General features: G+C 33.3%; 1 pseudogene; it reads right to left on the bottom strand.

Annotated features, from left to right (window-relative positions):
- Positions 1-9,713: 9,713 nt before the first annotated feature.
- LOC141604017 (small nucleolar RNA R71) lies at positions 9,714-9,798 on the bottom strand (annotated as a pseudogene).
- Between the last annotated feature and the right edge of the window lie 10,493 nt (positions 9,799-20,291).

Here is a 20,291-nt window from a genome sequence, read left to right on the forward strand (position 1 = left end):
ACTACCTCGGGAAACCGAGATGGTAACAGTCCGGTTTATTAGGGAATGTCTTGCTAAAGGCTCCTTCATAAATCGGGGTGTTACAGAGGGCCACCGGTTTTGGCCTTAATAAGAGAGCATTTTTGCTCATTTTTCTTGTTGGTGCTTGTGTTGTTTTTCTCTCTAAGTTTTCCTCACATGCAATTGCACAAAACTCTCTATAAATACTAATACACTCATCTAATATTACTAGAGGTAGTAATGCAAAAATATTAGTATTATTAAGGAAATATTTCTACTATATATCTAGTTAATATTAGTAGGAATTTTTGGGATTAATCTTGGGTGCAATTTATTGGAGTGGCTTCTATACTTGGAGTCTTAGGAGGATCATCCATCATTATAAGCTCAAGAACAAGTGTAGGAAGGTGACCTTACTTGTGCCCTTAATTTCGAACCAACCAACAATGTAATGAACATTGTTTTTCTTATAAATCTTTCATTTTGTTATGCATGCACTAGATCTAAAGAACAAATAGTTAACAAGTTAATTAGTTCACTATTAGAGGAGTCTAATAATAGGTATATGATCCTAACAAGTGGTATCAGAGCATAAGGATGTTGCATGCATAATCGGTTATTGTTTTTCCGAGTTAAAAGGTTAACATATAAAACTTAAAAATTTGTGATTTATAAGTATAAGCCACGAAATCACCATGCATGTTATATATTCTGGTCCTAAAATGTTTTTAGGTCATTTTTATGATTTATGGAAATTTATTGCTCATTTTAAGGATTTTTGGTCATTTTATTACATTTTTATGACTAAAATGGGAATTAAAATGCTAAAAATAGTTAAATTTCGTTTCTGACCTTGGAAAATTTATATGACCTCACATGCATATTTTACAAGTTGTATGTAAAAGGTCGAGTTAATTTGATTAATTTTGCATGATTTATGATTTTTATGAGATAAAAATGGATTAAAAGAGGTAAAATGGTTAAAAATAGTAAAATTTCGAATTAAGCCATGATCTTTTAATATGATGTTACATGAAAGATTTACAGAGAGTATGTAAATTTCTAGATTTAAATATCTTCTTTAGCATGATTTATGGATTTTTGAGTAAAAATGGCATAAATAGTGACTATTTTAGCAAAAATTAGCTAAACCGTATTGCATGGCTTAAGAAAATTATTTTAAGTTGCATTAATATCCCAATAATCAGATCTAAAGTTGTAAAAATTATTGGTTTGATTTTTGTATACATTATACATTTTATGAGATAAAAACGATAAAAATGCAACTACATTTTCTCAAAATTAATTCGAAAATTTTAACCATGATTTTTGACATTATGAGTATCATGGATTTATTCCAGAATGTTCAAAAATTTAAAATTCAAATTTTGAAACTTTTATGATTTAATTTGGATTTATTTCATAAATATTGTGTTTTTAAGGTCAAAAATGAGCATAAAATTAAATCAAGTTGAATTATTGTCAAAAATTTAGTGATGACTGATTTTTGAGTCCTAAAATGTGTTAGGATAATTAACTTGAGCTTAGATGTGATTTAAGTGTTAATTAGTGATTTTAAATGGTTATTATCACGCATTTCCATAAAACCGGGTTATATGTACGACATAAGTTAAATAGGGCGATTTGGCACATCATTTGGCATGATAGATACATATTTTAATGCTGCATATTTCAATTGTTGAATGTTTTTAATTTATATAATTTTGAATTATGTAATTTTATCTTAGTATGGCCTTAGTTTTAATCGATATTACCCGTAATGAAAGGGAATATTGATTCGGTTGTAATTTAATGTGATCTCGTATCACTTATTTTATTTTATTAGTTTTTTTTTCCATTTTACAAATGTATAATAGGAATAGCTTTGTATTTTTATTATTATTTGTAATTATGGAGCATCTTCAAAGACGGTGCCATTCGGAAAGGTGATCCGACAAAGACGGTGTCTTGGGAGGCGTGCCATTTGAAGATTCAAGGGACCAAAGGAGTTGGTTTCCGAATATGTAATAGATTATTTGATTTTCTATTTTTTTTTAGGAAGGCCATACTAGGAATTTTATTTATTGCTTTGCATTTCTTTTAATATGTTACATGCATTGCCAAATCGCCATAACAACACATGCATATCATATCGAGTCATCGACCGTGTCAATTATAATTATCGTAGTTCACCGCTTTAGTTCACTTAAAACGTGATAGATAATAAATTGACAAGACCTCTCACATATAATAATTGAGATAAAGCCTTACCAAATAGTAGAAACCCATGAAGTACCAATTTCATGAGGGAGTTAATCCGGCTTCACCGTAATACAAACCTTGTTACGTTGGCGAAGTGGGGTAGTAAAAAGTTATTACATCGAAATTTGGATTGAGCTCAACGGAAGTATTGTTGACCGTAGTCGCATGTGTTCCGGGCTAAAGATGAGAATTAGAGTAATTTTTATCGACCGAGAGTTCTAAAAGTAGAATCGATTAAAGAGTTAATCCACCGAGTTATATTAATAAGGGATGAATCGGCTCACCGTGCCCGAGTTAATATGAATTTGGATCTCGGAATCATTTATATAGTTGGGTGGAGGTCACTATATAAATGCAATACTTGTAGATAAATTTACGAGTATTATTAAAACGATAGATGATAATTAATTCCTTCATTTCCTATTTTGTAGTCAAATTTGTTTTCACAATTGCAATGGCAACTCCAATTTCATCTAATACTCCTACACCAATCACCGTTAATTCATGGCTCCAATCATTCAATGAAAAATGCTTCTCGTATATCGACGACCCGATTAGAGTACTACGCTTTAGCATTGGTGAAGATGGGAATCTTTGTCTTTTTACTACTTCTACACCTCCCACTCCATACTCATGCCTACCTCTCAGGTAAGAGGATCATATGAGGGGAATCTCACAGATTCCAAGATATCCTTGTTTGATGAAACAAGGAGTAATATCAAATTAAGTGGGAGTTCTAGCAAGAATGTCCTTGCAAATGAACAAATTATTGGTATTAATAAAGGAAAAGCAAAGAAAGGTAAGAAACCCAAATCCGATTGTGAATTGGAAGTTGATAGTGAGACTACCACAAAAGCAAGATGGGTATCCAATCCTACCATGAATATCATTATTTAAATGTCATGGGCCAATGGAAGCATATTTGCCCCAAGTATTTGAAAGATATCAAAGTTGGGCTTGTTACTCCAAGTGGGACTTGGAAATGTGGAAAAGCTAAACAAGAGTGATATGAATCTCCGACAATGAAATGGAGCTCAGGTAGCCGCCACTTCAAGAGAAATTTATATACTTGTTTTTGCTAATAGCTTTGAGTTATGATTTACATAATTGTTATTATGTTCCCACTTAGTCTAAAACATTATTTCCATGTGAGACATGAAAGGATCTATATTCAGTCATCAAAGACAATTGTTGTATTTTATTAAAAATTGACATGGATGTGAGCCATGTCACTTATCTTGATGATACACAAGTTTTAGACGGTTCCAACTCATGTAAAGATATCTACATAATACGCACCAAAAGACTCATAACTGGTAATCCAAATGATTTGTACATTTGATTTTTCAATTAGGTTACGTAAATGAGAAACGCATTAAACGCTAGTGTCGACTAGAATTATTGGATCATTTGATTTGCAATCATATGGAATATGCGAATCTTATCTCCTTTGCAAAATAATTTGTACTTCCTTTAGTGGTAAAGGAACACGAGCAAGTGATTTGTTGAGACTAATACATGCCGATGTATGTGTTCTAAATATGCATCATCGCAAGGGGAATTTATGACTACTTCGTCACTTTTACCAATGATTCAAGTAGATAAGGGTATATTAACTTAATCAATTAAAAGGTGAAGCATTTGAGAGATTTGAGAAATTTCTATAATGACGAAAAGAACCAATTGAACAAAGACGAAAGCATTACGATCCGATCGTAGTGGCAAAGATCTAAGTAATAGATTTGATTTATTATAGATGGTTTATGACCTTGTGTCACTACCCATAAGATCATTCTAATATGAGCCAGTCTGAGTTGTTGAACTCACTTTTGGGGAATTTAATTTAATCTGGAAGGTCAACCTGGAGATACCTAGAATAGAGAGTCTATTAAACCATATGACATGGATCAGACTGTCAAATTACATGTATTAAGTTGCCATGTTTGGGATGGCCTTTTGAAGGCTAATACATTGTCTAGATAAACACCTAATACTCCGTTAAATATATATGTTTGTAACTCACAAAGCTATCTCTCAAGAAGATAGATGTATTTCTGAGAGATAGAGTGGGAGAAGATTGTATCGTCACAAACATCTCTTATAGTTGAAATGTTACTTTGTGAAAGTAATAGAATTATAGAGTTGGAGTGTATATGAACTATAGTCTATAAAGATAGATTGGAAGTATAGTTAAGTGGGAGTTTATCGCACATGTCGTATTGTTTAAAAATATTACTTTGTGAAAGTGATAGTATCATGACCTTGTTACATACGATCCGAAGCATTACAATCCGAAAATGTTACTCAAGAGTAGATTTACTTTAAGGCGAGGGTCTCCTCAAAAGTAAATAGAACTCCGGAGTACACAAATGCATATGATTTACATGAAGATGTTGATCAAGATAAGTTGTGTTAGGAATTGCCGCATTTTATTTTAATGAAGAATGGCAAATTGAATTCGCTTTTCTAAAATGGGAATTTAGAGAAGAAAGTGTTTGAAACACAAAAATCTTAGATGAAGATCTAAGAATCCTAACATCTTATGTGTAGCTTTCTTAAGTGAACCTAAGATGGTCTTAAGCAAGCATTATAGGATTATACTTTTCGTTCATGTGATTATAGTGAATTGTTTCATTCACATGATTGAAGAATCATGATATACATGAAGTTAAGTGGGAGCTAGAATTGTTTTTCCATGTCTTATATGTTGATAACATATTAATTATTGAAAATAATGTACCAATGCTCTCTTCTGGCAAGAGTGATTGGGAGACTAGGAAAAGGTGCAATATGCTTTAGATTACCGAATCTATGTGAGAGTATATTGGCATAGAGTTGAGTCTTATGAGGATAAGATCTTTCGTATCTGTTTACCATCAACAAGGATGAATGGCTTATTCATGATGATGAAAGTGGAATTACTATGATGGAATCATAGTCGTTCACTGAACCCATTAAGTTGTTGATTACATGAAATCGATTGCTAATGTTTCCGCCATTAGAACGATTATGTATGCCAACAGACGCATGTCTTTGTGATGAAATATATGCCTAGGGCATTATAAGTCAATAACAAGATAATCCCGATCATATGGTTTGTGAGAGCCTTAAAGAACATCCTTGAGATTCTTGAGAAGAATTAAGGATTCGTTCACATGTTTGGATGACAAACTAAGTTAGGTGTTGAAGTGTTGCACAAACTTAAGTTTCCAAACCAAAAGGGATTTGTTGAAATCCTAGGATGTCTTATTGACATAGGAGTAATAGACTAAGAAAGGTGTTTTAGTTTCGTGCATTGCAAATATCTACAAAAGGAATCTAAGTAAGTTGTGATAAAATAGTCAACGAAGGGATTAAGAGTGAATCTCTCTATAAATGACTTTGTCACATGTTATGCGATAACAGTGGGAGCATCTTTCAAGTTAAAGAGCCCATGTCTAGTAAGATGTCTAGACATATACTTGGATAAAATTCGTATCATTAGAGATGACATTAATTGAAAGGAAATAGCAATTAATAAAGTTGGAATATATGGATATCAGGTATATCCACTTGCCAAGCTTGTATTGCATTTTAATTAGTGTTAATAATACACTAAAGATTATAGAATATGAAGTAGTAATAGTGTATTGACTATTCATATGTGATAATCACATTTATCATTTGAGTTTTATTAAACTCACCCGCTACTTTGTCGTATCCGAATGGGTTGTAGAGACAAATTGAACCCCATTAAAGTGAACTGGATTGACAGGGTATTGGCCCCTAGTTACTTATATGGGGTGACGTCTCCAAGTGACTAGAGTGTGATGCGATTGATGGCAAGTTCAAGTGCCATAGAGTCATATGGGATGACTAGTCGATCACATAGGCAGATGTATGGGACACTCTGTCGGGCAGTGACCGCTTATAGAGTTCTGGTAATTCATAAAGCCTGGTCGTGGCAAGAGCTACTATAGTATTCTTATGAGTCAATTCTTTTGACTAGAGACTATTCGCCCAAGTTGGCACAACTTCTGATTAGCTTTGATTTATACTCTACGATTTCGTAAATGAGGTCAAACTGGGTATATTTTGGGTTATGATGGACTGTGGCTGAACGAAGGGAATAGGGCGATAGGAATTGTCCACCCCTTGTCAGGGTTGTTTGAAATCTCAAGGCCACTCGAGGAGTAGTAATCGGAAATGCGTGGCCACGCTCGGAAGGTATCTATGATAGATAATTCCGGTCGACGAGTTAATCTCCGGATCGAGAAAACCACTCAAGATATGATCAAATGTAAGTACGACCTGCAAGACACCTTGCATTGAGTGGGAGATTGTAATAGGACAAGAGAATTGGTGACGCACACTTGTCGAGGACAAGTGGGAGATTGATGGGAAATGTGTCCTCAACAATAGTGCGATCACATGATTTAAATATCATTATTAAATCTCATATAAAGAATACGTGAGGGATGATTCTTTATACAGTCGACTGACCGTCATTAATCGGTAATGATTGGCTAACTAGAGTTTGACATTACTGTCGTGTGACGGTGGTGGTCAGTTGATCCCTTTAGGTCACACCTATAGGATGAGGCCTAAATAGATATTTAATTAATTGTATGCGATACGAATTAATTAATTCCTTAATTATGGGAGTGCAATTTTGCGTCTTATTGTAATGTGATTAAATAAGATTAAATTTAGTTATTAAGTGTTAATTTACTAAATTTGTTGAGGTATTAATATAAGTTTTGAGGTAGAGGTAATTAGTTATTTAAAAGTTACAAGAAGTTGTAATTTTAACTAACTAGTAATTTTGGGACCCATTATATGTTGATATAATTGTAGTATACTACTCAAAAAGTGGAGTGTATATTATATTATTAATTGTAATATTTAAGTGTTAAATAATTACATTAATAATTAAATATGTAAGATTGTTAAACATAAGACTTATAAGCATTTGTGGGACAAATGACAAAAGGCAAAAATGGTCCATAAAAGGACCAATATTTCGGCCACAATAAGATGAGCAAAGATGCTCTTTTGTCTTATGTTGATGTTGTTTATTGTGTGACTATGGCATATCACACTAGGCTTTACATACTACATCTTACAAGCCTACATCCTACACTCTACCTATAACTAAACAATAGACTAAAAACAAAAGCACAAGATTCCCTACATGGGAAGAGGGCCACCGGTTTTGGCCTTAATAAGAGAGCATTTTTGCTCATTTTTCTTGTTGGTGCTTGTGTTGTTTTTCTCTCTAAGTTTTCCTCACATGCAATTGCACAAAACTCTCTATAAATACTAATACGCTCATCTAATATTACTAGAGGTAGTAATGCAAAAATATTAGTATTATTAAGGAAATATTTCTACTATATATCTAGTTAATATTAGTAGGAATTTTTGGGATTAATCTTGGGTGCAATTTATTGGAGTGGCTTCTATACTTGGAGTCTTAGGAGGATCATCCATCATTATAAGCTCAAGAACAAGTGTAGGAAGGTGACCTTACTTGTGCCCTTAATTTCGAACCAACCAACAATGTAAGGAACATTGTTTTTCTTATAAATCTTTCATTTTGTTATGCATGCACTAGATCTAAAGAACAAATAATTAACAAGTTAATTAGTTCACTATTAGAGGAGTCTAATAATAGGTATATGATCCTAACACACCTGCGGTGAACCGTTTTATGGGGAGCAGATTTGACATGTACTAAAGATTAGCTGACTTGGGAGCATTGGGATGAGAGCTTGACTTGGACCATAGTTGAAATATTGATCACATAGAATAATTACATCACTTTATTTATTTCCGCTGCGAGATGTATTGTAATTTATATTAAGTTTTACTTGGTTAAAGTTGTATTAAACATGTATTCACTAAAGTTTTAATTTAAAGTACTTTGGTTTGTTGTACTTTGTTATTCACTACCTCGGGAAACCGAGATGGTAACGCTCTCATTTACTTGGGATGTCTAGCTAAAGGCTCCTAAATAAATGGGGGTGTTACATTCTTTACCTAAGGTTAATGGGGTATTAGGGGAAACAAACATGGAGATTGATTTATGCTTAATCTAATATGTTTTCATAATTAATTTGCTTGCTTGTTGTGATTTCAACCTATGCACATGTTATGTTTGATGAAATGTGATCCTATGAATCCTTGCATTTTTTTTACCATCCCTTATCTTTTCAATGAGGCTTGTAAGACTTAAACCAATTCGAGCCTCATTAGACCATGCATAGAGTTGAATAGGAAGGATTAAGTCGACCTTTAGGTGTTGTACAGTCTAGACGACTCGGCTTCGGGACCCAAACCATCTTAGGGATTGTAAGATATACACTAACTCGATCCCATCACAACAATAAGTGTTTGTATCTAATTGAGAACATGTTTGTATGATCAACTCCCTTGAATACCCTATGACCCCATGACACCCTAGTGTCTTTAATCAATTGTTTACAACTCCCTTTTTAATTGCGTTGCTTTGCTTTTATTACTTTACTTTTATTTTGTTGATTAGTTTAGATTACACATCATCTCAACCCAAATTGTGATACCCTAAGGCATAGCTATTTACAATTGAGAATCCTACATCAATACCCGTCCCTTGGCATCCGACCTTTACTTACCTCTTTAGTAAGAGTAGTTTGTGAAGTTATAAATTTTGTTTTGGTTGGTAGCTTTTTAAGACAAGTTTTAACCGGACCAAAAATGGCGCCGTTGCCGGGGACGGTGTTAAATTGATTTGATTTTCATTAATTGGTTTTAGTTGTGTCTTTCTTTACCTTGGGGAAGTCAAACTCCTCAAGGTTGTTCTAATTGTTTTCGAGTTGTTTGATATTTTGCATGACTAGGAGATCACAAGGTAATCAATTACCTATTGTATTTGAAATTGAAAGGACCATAACCAACAATAGAAGAGTTGCTAGAGGAACTTCAAGAGTTGTAGGTATTAGAGAAATTATGGACATACAACCAAATAACATTGAGTTTACCAACCCTTTTGCAAGAGAAGGAGAGGATAACCCAATACAAAATCCACCACAAAATCAGCCCAGAATGCCTAAATTTTAATCACATTACGTACCAACCGCGGAGAACCTACCAAATGGTACTACTACATTTAACCGGTAATTTCATTGCCAAATCCGCATTCATGCAATTAGTTGAGAGAAGTCAATTTGGAGGGATGCCTAGTGAAGACCCTCATTCACATATGGAGACTTTTTGCGACTATTGTGATGCGATTTCTCAAACCGGAGTTACTCAAGACCAAATCCGATGGGTATTATTTCCTTTTTCATTGATCGGTACTGCAAAGCAATGGTTGAAGAGCATAGACAAGGCTACTCTTGGTATTGATTCATGGAAGAAGTTAGCCCTTGCTTTCTACAAGAAATTATATCCTCCGGAGAAGACCAATATGTTGAGAGCCCAAATCACCGGGTCCAAGAAAAGGGATGAAGAATCATTGTATGAAGCATGGGAGAGATTTAAGGACATTTGTCATTCTTGTCCACACCATGGACTTATCGAGTGGTTCCTTGTGCAACAATTTTGGAACGGTATATATGAAGACTCCCGCAACTTTCTCAATATGGGATCCAATGGGATGTTTACTGAAGTTGATGATAATCAAACATGGGCCAAAACCGAAGAGATGGCGGTTCATAATTCCCAATATAGTAGGCCTCAAAAGTCTACTAGAGGAGGAAAGCATGAGGTAGATTACATCACACAATTGGGTGCTCAACTAAGTGCTCATATTGACACCATCAATTTGAAGTTTGAGAAGGCCATGGTTAAGCTTGATGAAGCTTCCAAATCACCCAAACAACATGTTAATGCTATGGTGGCATCATCCTCAATTCCAAGTGGAGTATGTGAGAGTTGTGGAACTTTGGGACATGACCAAAGTGAATGTAGGGGAACAAATGAACAAGTGAATGCTTTCCAAGCATACAAGAGTTGCACCCCTTATTCCAACTATTACAATGAGAATACCAAATTCCATCCAAATCTTTCATACAAGAGCCAAAATGTTCAAAACCCTCAACCAACATACACCCCACCTCCAATGAGAAATCAAGCTCAAAGACCCGTTTAAAACCAAAGCCAAAGTTATCAAAATCAACCTTCTTACAATCAATCCATTGACCAAGGCTTTTATGTTCAAAAAGCGGTCTTCCAAATGCAAAAGAACCAATAAGAATTTTTTACTCAAATGCAAAAAGATAGCCAAGCCAAAGATATCACCATCAAAAGCATACTAGCCCACACCAAAATGCTAGAAACTCAAATGTCTCAATTATCATCTTCTAGCTCTCAAAGACAAAAGGGGCAATTATCACCCCATGGTAATCCACCAAGACATGAAACGGTGAGTGCCATCCATTTGAGAAGTGGTACAAGATATGAAGGACCGAAGAAGCCAATTGATGAAGATGTTGTGAATGCTAGTGATTGTTGGAATATGTGTCCTCCGACAATAATGCGATCACAACTGTCGATCATAATTATCACGTGTTTAAATCTCATTTTAAGAATACATGTGGGATGTAATATTTTACAGTCAACTGGTCCACACATATCGGTAATGATTGGCTGACTAGAGTTTGACATTACTGTCGTGCGACGGTGGTGATCAGCTGATCCCCTTAGGTCATACCTATAGGGAAATACTCTTAATTGATTATTTAATTAATCGTATGCCGGTACGAGTTAATTAAATTGCTTAAAATTGACGGATGATTTTGCGAGTAAAGTTAACGTGTCTTACTGTAATTCGATTAAATTAGATACGGTCTAAGTAATCGAATTGTTTTATCACTTGGATAAAATTATTGTTTACAAAACAATTAAAATTTAAATTTAAATTGAATGAATAATTTATTATAAATACAAGACGTTGTGATTTATAATTGATAAACCGTTTTGGTAAAAGTAATTACGAATTACTAGTCGATTTTGTATATGACATATTTTATGAGTATGTTGATTTTTAATATGTTAAAAATACATTACAATTTCCCATGTCAAGTAACATGTAACATTTGTCACAATTGACAAATGACAAAATAAAATGGACTACCCATTTTATTTAAGTGTGCCGAAAAAGGAGGGGGTATTAGGTTTATATTGTGTTTTTTTTTTTAAGTGAAAAACACAATGATCAAACCCTACTTTTAGCCTTGCATGCCTATTTTTCTTGGGTAGAAAAACAAGCTCATGCATTGGCTCCTACTCCCTCCTCCAACCGGTTTTTCCAAGAGAAAAGACTTTGTTTTTCCTCCATCATTCATACACAACTTCAACTAATATTTTCTAGTGTAAGAAAATGAATTCTCTATCTTGTGAAGAAATTTTAGAGAAATAAAAACTCACAAATTCCTCTCTATTGGCCGAAAAATTACAAGAGTACAAAATATTATTTTTGTGTCAAATTTAAGTATGACTTATATTATTACTAGATCATAATAATATGAGTTATTAAGAGGTTTCCTTGGGTATATGCTTTTGGGAGATGTTCTAATTTGAACATTGTTCATCCATTATAAGAAAAGCCCAATAACTAACAAGAAGGAGATCTTGTTGGTGCCCTAATAACCGAATCACACAAGTAAGATTGGCGATTTCTTCTCTAATCTTGTTTTTAGTTTGCATGCATAAGATCTAGCATTTATTTTATGACTAAATAAATTAATACATATATGAATATGTAAAGTAATGAGATTAATGAATCCTAACAAGCGGTATCAGAGCCTTGGGTTGTTTGCATGCAAATTGGTTTATAGTTTTTCCGAGTTATAAGATTAACATACAAAACTAATTAATTTGGATTTATGAAGATAATCCTAAAAATAAATTTGTATGTTAAAAGTTTCTGGTCCTAAGTGATTTTTAGGACATTTTGGTTTATTTATGGATTTTATTGTTCATTTTATATAATATTGGCATTAAAATGTGATTTTTATGATAAAAATGTCATTTTTGGACGAAAAATAGCTAAACTTCGAATTTTTCAATGGTTTTTGGATATGTTTTCACATATATTATCTACTAATGGTCTTTAAATGTTCATGATAAAATGAGTTGTTTTTCTCGAAATATGGATTTTTCAATTTAAAATCGTAATTAAATGAGTAAATAGGTTAATATGAGTTATATTTCGAATATGGTCATGGAAATTTAGTATGTTGTCACATGCAATTTTACAAGATGTGTATAAAATATTTGGCTATAATGAAGTCTTTATGCATGATTTATGAATTTTTGATGAAAAATCACATAAATAGTGACTATAATTAGTAATAATGCTAAAACATACTTCATGACTAAAGGAAAAACGTCACATGTTGCATTTATCATATATTTCAGATCTAAAAGTGAAAAGTTGATGAAAATAATTTTTCTCATATTTTTATGGTCATAATTGTTAAAATCGATAAACCGCAACATTGTTTTTCTCGATAAATTTTCAAAATTTTTAACCTAAGTTTTGAACATTATGAGTGTCATGGTATTTTTACAGAATGTTCATGAGTTTAAATTTCAAATTTCGAAATTATTTGAAATTTTATAATTTAATTTGAAGTTTATAGCATAATTTTGCATTTTGAGTCCATTTATGAACAATATTAAGAAATCAAGTTTAATTATTGTTAAAATGTTAGTGGAGACTAATTTTTGAGTCCTAAGATGGTTAGGGTAATTAACTTGTACATAAATATGAATTTATGTAATTATTGTGATTTTAATAAGTTAAATCACGCAAATCCATGAAAACCGATAAATATACGATATTGGCTCTTTAAAGGTGATTTAGCATAAAATCTAGCATGTTCATACATATTATAATGCTGCATTTTATTTATGATTGTCATATTTTAATTTTATGTAATTTTTGAATTATGTAATTTTACGTAGTATGGCCTTAGTTTTAATTGGTATTACCCGAACTTTATGGGAATATCGATTCGTTTGTAATTATTGTGATCTCGCATCACCGTTTTGTAATTTAATAGATTTATTTTTATTTTTAATTCCAAATGTATAATAGGAAATTATGTAATTCATTTTGTAATTTAATTATTCCGGAGTTCCTTGAAGACGGTGCCATTTGAAAAGGCGATCCATCAAAGAAAGTGTTGCCTTGAAATGCGTGCCAAGACCAAAGCTCAAGGGACCAAAGGATTTGGTTTCCGAATTTGTAATAGTTTATTAGATTTACTATTTTAGGAAGGCCATACTAGGATTTTATTTTTATGCTTTGCATTTTATTTATATGTTTCATGCATCGCTAAATCGCCATAACTAAACATGCATTTTAAATCGAGTTTATCGACCATGTCAATTACAATTATCGTAGTTCTCCTCTTAAGTTCACTTAAACGTGATAGATAATAAATTGACATGACCTCTCGCTAAAATAAACAATTGAGACTTAGCCTTACCAAAAAGTAGAAACCATGAAAACCTATTTCATGAGGGAGTGCGCTCGGCCATACCGGGGTACAAACCTTGTTACATAGGGGAAGTGGGTGATAAATGTCTATCCACCGAATTCATGTTGATAAGGGATGAATCGGCCCTACCGTGCCCAAGTTGATGTGGATTTGGATCATGGACACATTTATTTTGGGCTAAAGATAAATATTATTGTAATTTTATCGACCGAGAGTTCTAAAAGTAGAATCGATAAAAAAGAGTTAATCCACCGACTTATTTTGATAAGGGATGAATCGGCCCTACCGTGCCCAAGTTAATATGAATTTGAATCTTGGAATCATTTATCATAGTTGGGTAGAGGTCACTATGTAAATGCTTTACTTGTTATTATATTTACAAGTATTATTAAACGATAAATGTTTTGTTTCATTATTCCGTTATCATATTGTTCTATTTCTTTACCTCAAATTATATACGATATCATTTCGATTTTAGTTCAAATCTCCATTAAAATATCGTAACTAAAGATAAAATTTGAATTTTTCCTCTAAAAACCTCGTATTATCCTTTGTAAGGATCTCTTCTGAAGAGTATAGATAAAAGTTATTCGTGATCAAAAGGGTTTTTGATTCTTGACTAACATATCTACTTACAATGAATTTTTTCTCATATGCTTAATTGAGTTAAGTACTTTAAAACGTTACATCATTTTGGTAACTAGATTTGTTTGAAATCAAAATTGACCAAAATACCGCAACCACTTCAATAAAAGTTTTAAGACTAAACAAATGAATTGAAGAGTAGTCTTCATGAAATTCAATTTTGCTTCTCCAAGCAAAGACTCGTTGAAATGAGTGGGAGCATTCTCTTAAACCGTTAAGAAAAGGACGAAGTTCAAAGAAGTAAAATTAGAATGGAATTGATACATGGTAAAGTTAAAAGTAAAGTTATTGAGAACAACGATACTAAACCTATCAATTCCGACCGATAATGTTTCCATTGTCTTAATTGTTGGACGCTAGAAAAGAAACTACCCCAAATTATGGAAGAATCAACAAGTTAGTTGTGGGACATCTAATGGGACCTTCTTCTTTAAATGTTTATTTGATTGACATAAATTTTGCTAGTACTACTTCGTCAATATTAGAAACCGGTGGTGGTTTTCATCTTTGTGTTTGATACATATGATGATTATAATATGACGACTAGCAACAATCATGTTGAGAGATAGAGTCATTGTGTACTCAATCTATTTTTGGGTTTGGAGTTGTACTTAATTGTTACTATTAAGTGCATAAACTCTAAATAATAATATAAATTTGTTAAGATACAAAAGAGGTTTCACTTTTGTGACCCTATACAACATGATTTGATATATGGCTAGCCCATTATCAACGTGATTATATTCTAAACCAAACTAGAATGATATATCATGAAGATGATGCAAGACTCAAATTGGTAACCCAAGATTAAACCTTAGATTCTGGAATGATGAACGCAAAGAGTTATCGAGTACTCTTGAAACCATTAGATCTTATGGTATATGCGTATCTTGTATTCAAAGAAAGATGTCTCGTGCCTTTTGGTTGAAAAGGAGATCGAGGTTGTAAATCATTGATCGAAAATAGGTTGATCATTTTCTTTTACCAACGATTTAAGTTTACGCTAATGTGTTCACTTAATAAGGTAAATAGAGAAATCTTTGAAAAAGTTCAAAGAGTTCAAAGAATCACGATTTAGTAGTGATGGGATTATCAAAGTGAAGACTTTGATATAAGCCAAAGGAAATGTGATATAGTATCACAAATTAATCTCTCTTAGCATGCATTATGGGATAATGTGTGGTTGGATAAAGAAATCAAACGCTATTCAATATGGTTTGGACTTCAATCAAGTTACTTTGAGTTACTTGATCCTTTTGGTGATTTTATCACTTTGTCTAAATTATTTTTTCACTAAATCTAAAACGAATCATATGAGATATGAAATGGTAGAGTACCATGCTTGTAAGTTTTCACAAGAAACAAATGCTCATTTTTCCTTACTATAATCACGAGTACAACGAGTTTGTGGCTCGTGACGCTGTCTTTCTAGAATACAAGTTTATTTATAGAAGACAGAGTGGGAGAAAATATTCAAGAGCCACAAAAGAATTGTGTCAAAAATTGTATGTCGCAAGAAACTGGTTTTTCTTGGCTACATGACGTTGTTTCATCGAAACCTAGGAGGTTGAACTCATCACTTGTTGAAGATGATGAATTCGTGTTACTTTTAGAAAGTAAAGAGCTTGCAACTTACAAAGAAATTGTTTGATTCAAGTTACTTCTGGAAAGTAATGAACATATGACTTACATGAGAGTGTTTAAGTCACAACTCAATACAAGACTTAGAGCCATGAAAATCCGAAATAAATTCCAAGTGAATTGTTAGATATCAAAGCTTGATTGGTGGCAAAGGGTTTTGCACTTGTTGAAATGCTTAATTCTATTTGGATCTTCTTAGGGATTGTGTTTCATTATGATGATACACATATAGCAAGTGATTCTAAAACCCACTTCTTCAATTAGAAGGAATGTATTCAATACATGTCTTGAGTTTTGTAGATTCTTGCAATCCTAAGATAATGTGAAACTTAAGAGAGGGTCTTAAGTAGGACATCACTGAGTTGGAATCAATATTTTGATCATGTTATAAAACGTTTCTCGATAAGTCGAGAAGTTGTGTTTATACATGAAGCTTAGTGGGAGTTACGGAAATTTTAATTAGTCTAATATATGGATGACATATTGATCATTGGGAATGATTTAAGACTTGGAGTAATATAATACATCTTTAATATCCAGATTTATGTAGATAAATCCACATGATATTAGCGTCAAATAAGAAGTCTTATGTTGATAAGATTAATGACTAGTTCAATCAAGTTGAACATATTTGATTGATTCCATTTGCTTCCGCTGCCGGATCAATTAAATGAGTAATGATGTATAACACTTCTTATACTTTGAGTATGATGAATTGTTTCAAAATCGAATTTTAGTAATAGTTACCAAGTAGCCATATAGATTATTCTTAAGTGCTTGAGGAAGCATTAAGGATGGAAAGTTAAGTGTTTTTGATGCAATTAACTAATTTGTGTAAGGGTGTTACACGAATGACAATTGAGATTGCGAAAGGTTTCAGACAAAACCATATTCAAAACACGTGAAGATGGTTAAGGAACCATTGTGGCTATGTTATTTAAGAAATAGATTTGCTAGAATCGTTCTAGGCAATAAATAACAATGAGAGATATTTACAATGGAAATTGAGTACACTTGCAATCATGAGATGTGCAAGCAAGATGAGTCCCGCACACTGTGAAAACAGTGGGAGCTATTCTAAGGCTAGAGGGCTTATGTCTATATTGGACCTAGACACGTACTCAAAAAGTTTTGTAATGCAAATGTATACATTACAAAGGAAAACGAGTATGTAGTAAGGTTGAGTAAGGTACAAGAAGTTGATAAAACCTACTAACCAAAGCCTTCTCATGGGCTTAACATGATGAGTCATGTCATATGTCATTTCAATTGCATTGAGATGAACAACAACATATAAGATGAAAATAGATTATAAAAAATATGAAGTAGTAATCAGGTATTGACTATTCATATGTGATAATCACATTTGTCGTTCGAGTTTTTAATCTAAAAACTCCTTTTATACCTTGTTACATCCAAACGGGTTGTAGAGACAATATTGAACCCCGTTAAAGTGAACCCGGATTAACATGGTATTTGTCCATAGTCACTTGTATGAGGTGACGTCTCGAAGTGACTAGAGTGTGATGCGATTGATGGCAAGTTCAAGTGCCATAGAGTCATGTGAGATGACTAGTCGATCACATAGGCAGACTGTTAGGAACACTTTGTCGGGCCTTATGACCGCTTATAGAGTTCTGGTAAATTTATATAGCCTGGTCGGGGCAAGAGCTACTATAGTATTCTAATGAGTCGATTCTTTTGACTAAAGACTGTTCGCCCAAGGTGGCACAGTTTCAGATTAACTTTGATTTATGTTACTACGACCTTCGTAAATTGGGTCAAACGGGCATATTTTGGGTTATGGTGGCTGTGGCTATTCGAAGGGAATAGTGCGATAGGAATTGTCCACCCCCTTGTCAGGGTTAAAACAATATCTCAGGGCCACTCGAGGAGTAATGAACTGGAAATGCGTGGCCACGCTCGGAAGTTATCTATGGTAGATGATTCCGGTCAATCAGTTATTCTCCAGATCGAGGAAACCACTGTCGATATGATCACTTGCAATTACGACCTGAAAGACACCTTGCATTGAGTGGGAGATAGTAATAGGACAAGAGAATTGGTGACGCACACTTGTCGAGGACAAGTGGGAGATTGTTGGAATATGTGTCCTCCGAAAATAATGCGATCACAACAGTCGATCATAATGATCACATTTTTAAATCTCATTTTACGAATACATGTGGGATGTAATATTTTACAGTCAACTGGTCCACACATATCGGTAATGATTGGCTAACTAGAGTTTGACATTATCTTGTCGTGCGCGACGGTGGTGATCGATTGATCCCCTTAGGTCATACCTATAGGGAAATACTCTTAATTGATTATTTAATTAATCGTATGCCGATACGAGTTAATTAAGTTGCTTAAAATTGACGAATGATTTTGTGAGTAAAGTTAACGTGTCTTACTGTAATTCGATTAAATTAGATACGGTCTTAGTAATCGAATTGTTTTATTACTTGGATAAAATTATTGTTTACGAAACAATTACAATTGAAATTGAAATTGAATGAATATATTATTATAAATACAAGACGTTGTGATTTATAATTGATAAACCGTTTTGGTACAAGTAATCACGAATTACTAGTTGATTTTGTATATGACATATTTTATGAGTATGTTGATTTTTAATATGTTAAAAATACATTACAATTTCACATGTCAAGTAACATGTCACATTTGTCACAATTAACAAATGACAAAATAAAATGGACTACCCATTTTATTTAAGTGTGCCGAAAAAGGAGGGAGTATTAGGTTTATATTGTGTTTTTATTTTTAAGTGGAAAACACAATGATCAAACCCTACTTGTAGCCTTGCTCGCCTATTTTTCTTGGGTAGAAAAACAAGCTCATGCATTGGCTCCTACTCCCTCCTCCAACCGGTTTTTCCAAGAGAAAAGACTTTGTTTTTCCTCCATCATTCATACACAACTTCAACTAATATTTTCTAGTGTAAAAAAATGAATTCTCTATCTTGTGAAGAAATTTTAGAGAAATAAAAACCTCACAAATTCCTCTCTCTTGGCCGAAAAATTACAAGAGTACAAAATATTATTTTTGTGTCAAATTTCAGTAAGACTTATATTATTACTAGATCATAATAATATTAGTTATTAAGAGGTTTCCTTGGGTATATGCTTTTGGGAGAGGTTCTAATTTGAACCTTGTTCATTCATTATAAGGAAAGCTCAAGAACTAACAAGAAGGAGATCTTGTTGGTGCCCTAATAACCGAATCACATAAGTAAGATTGACGATTTCTTCTTTAATCTTGTTTTTAGTTTGCATGCATAAGATCTAGCATTTATTTTATGACTAAATAAATTAATACATATATGAATATGTAAATTAATGAGATTAATGAATCCTAACAGTGACAAGCAAAGAGTTGTGGAGAACTCTAAGGAAGAAGAAGAACCCACCACCAATGAAGTTTCAAAGAAGAAGAATGAAGAGAAGGCTAAGGAAAAAGAGCCTATTGTGATTTGACATCCATTCCCAAGTCGTCAAGTTAAGCCTAAGTTTGATGAACAACTTGGAAAGTTCATGGAAATTGTGAAGAACCTAGAAGTCTCAATCCCATTCATGAAATTGATCAATCATGTTCCAGCTTATGCGAAATACATGAAAGACATTCTTACCAAAAAGAAATCCATCCGGAAGCTAGAGACTATTGCCTTTACCAAAGTGAGTAGTGCTATTCTTCAAGGAACTTCCCCTAAAAAACTCAAAGATCCGGGAAGTTTATTTATTCCATGCACCATTGGCGACACTACAATCAACAAAGCATTATGTGACCTTGGAGCATGTGTAAGTGTCATGCCATACTCGGTATGCAAGAGGCTAGGAATGGGAGAACTCAAATGCACCAACATTACTCTTCAAATGGCGGATCGATCAACAAAGATACCTTTAGGAGTATGGGAAGATGTTCCCGTAAGAATTGGCAAATTCTTCATTCTGGTAGACTTCGTCATTGTAGACATGGAGGAGGATTCCAACATTCCTATCATTTTAGGAAGACCTTTCTCGCACACCGCGGGAGCGGTAATTGATGTGAAACATGGAGAGCTCACACTTGAAGTGGGGCTGAGACAATCACTTTCAACCTTGACAAAACAATGAGAGCTCCCCGACTACATGAACCATGTTTCATGATCGATCACTATAGCCGAGAAAGTGATAGAAAGAAGTTAGCATCTTAATGTAAAGTTCAAGCTATGGTTAAAGAAACACCACCCATATGGAAGAAAAAAGT

Source organism: Silene latifolia, chromosome 9 (genome assembly GCF_048544455.1).
Source record: "Silene latifolia isolate original U9 population chromosome 9, ASM4854445v1, whole genome shotgun sequence".
Taxonomy (NCBI): Eukaryota; Viridiplantae; Streptophyta; class Magnoliopsida; order Caryophyllales; family Caryophyllaceae; genus Silene; species Silene latifolia.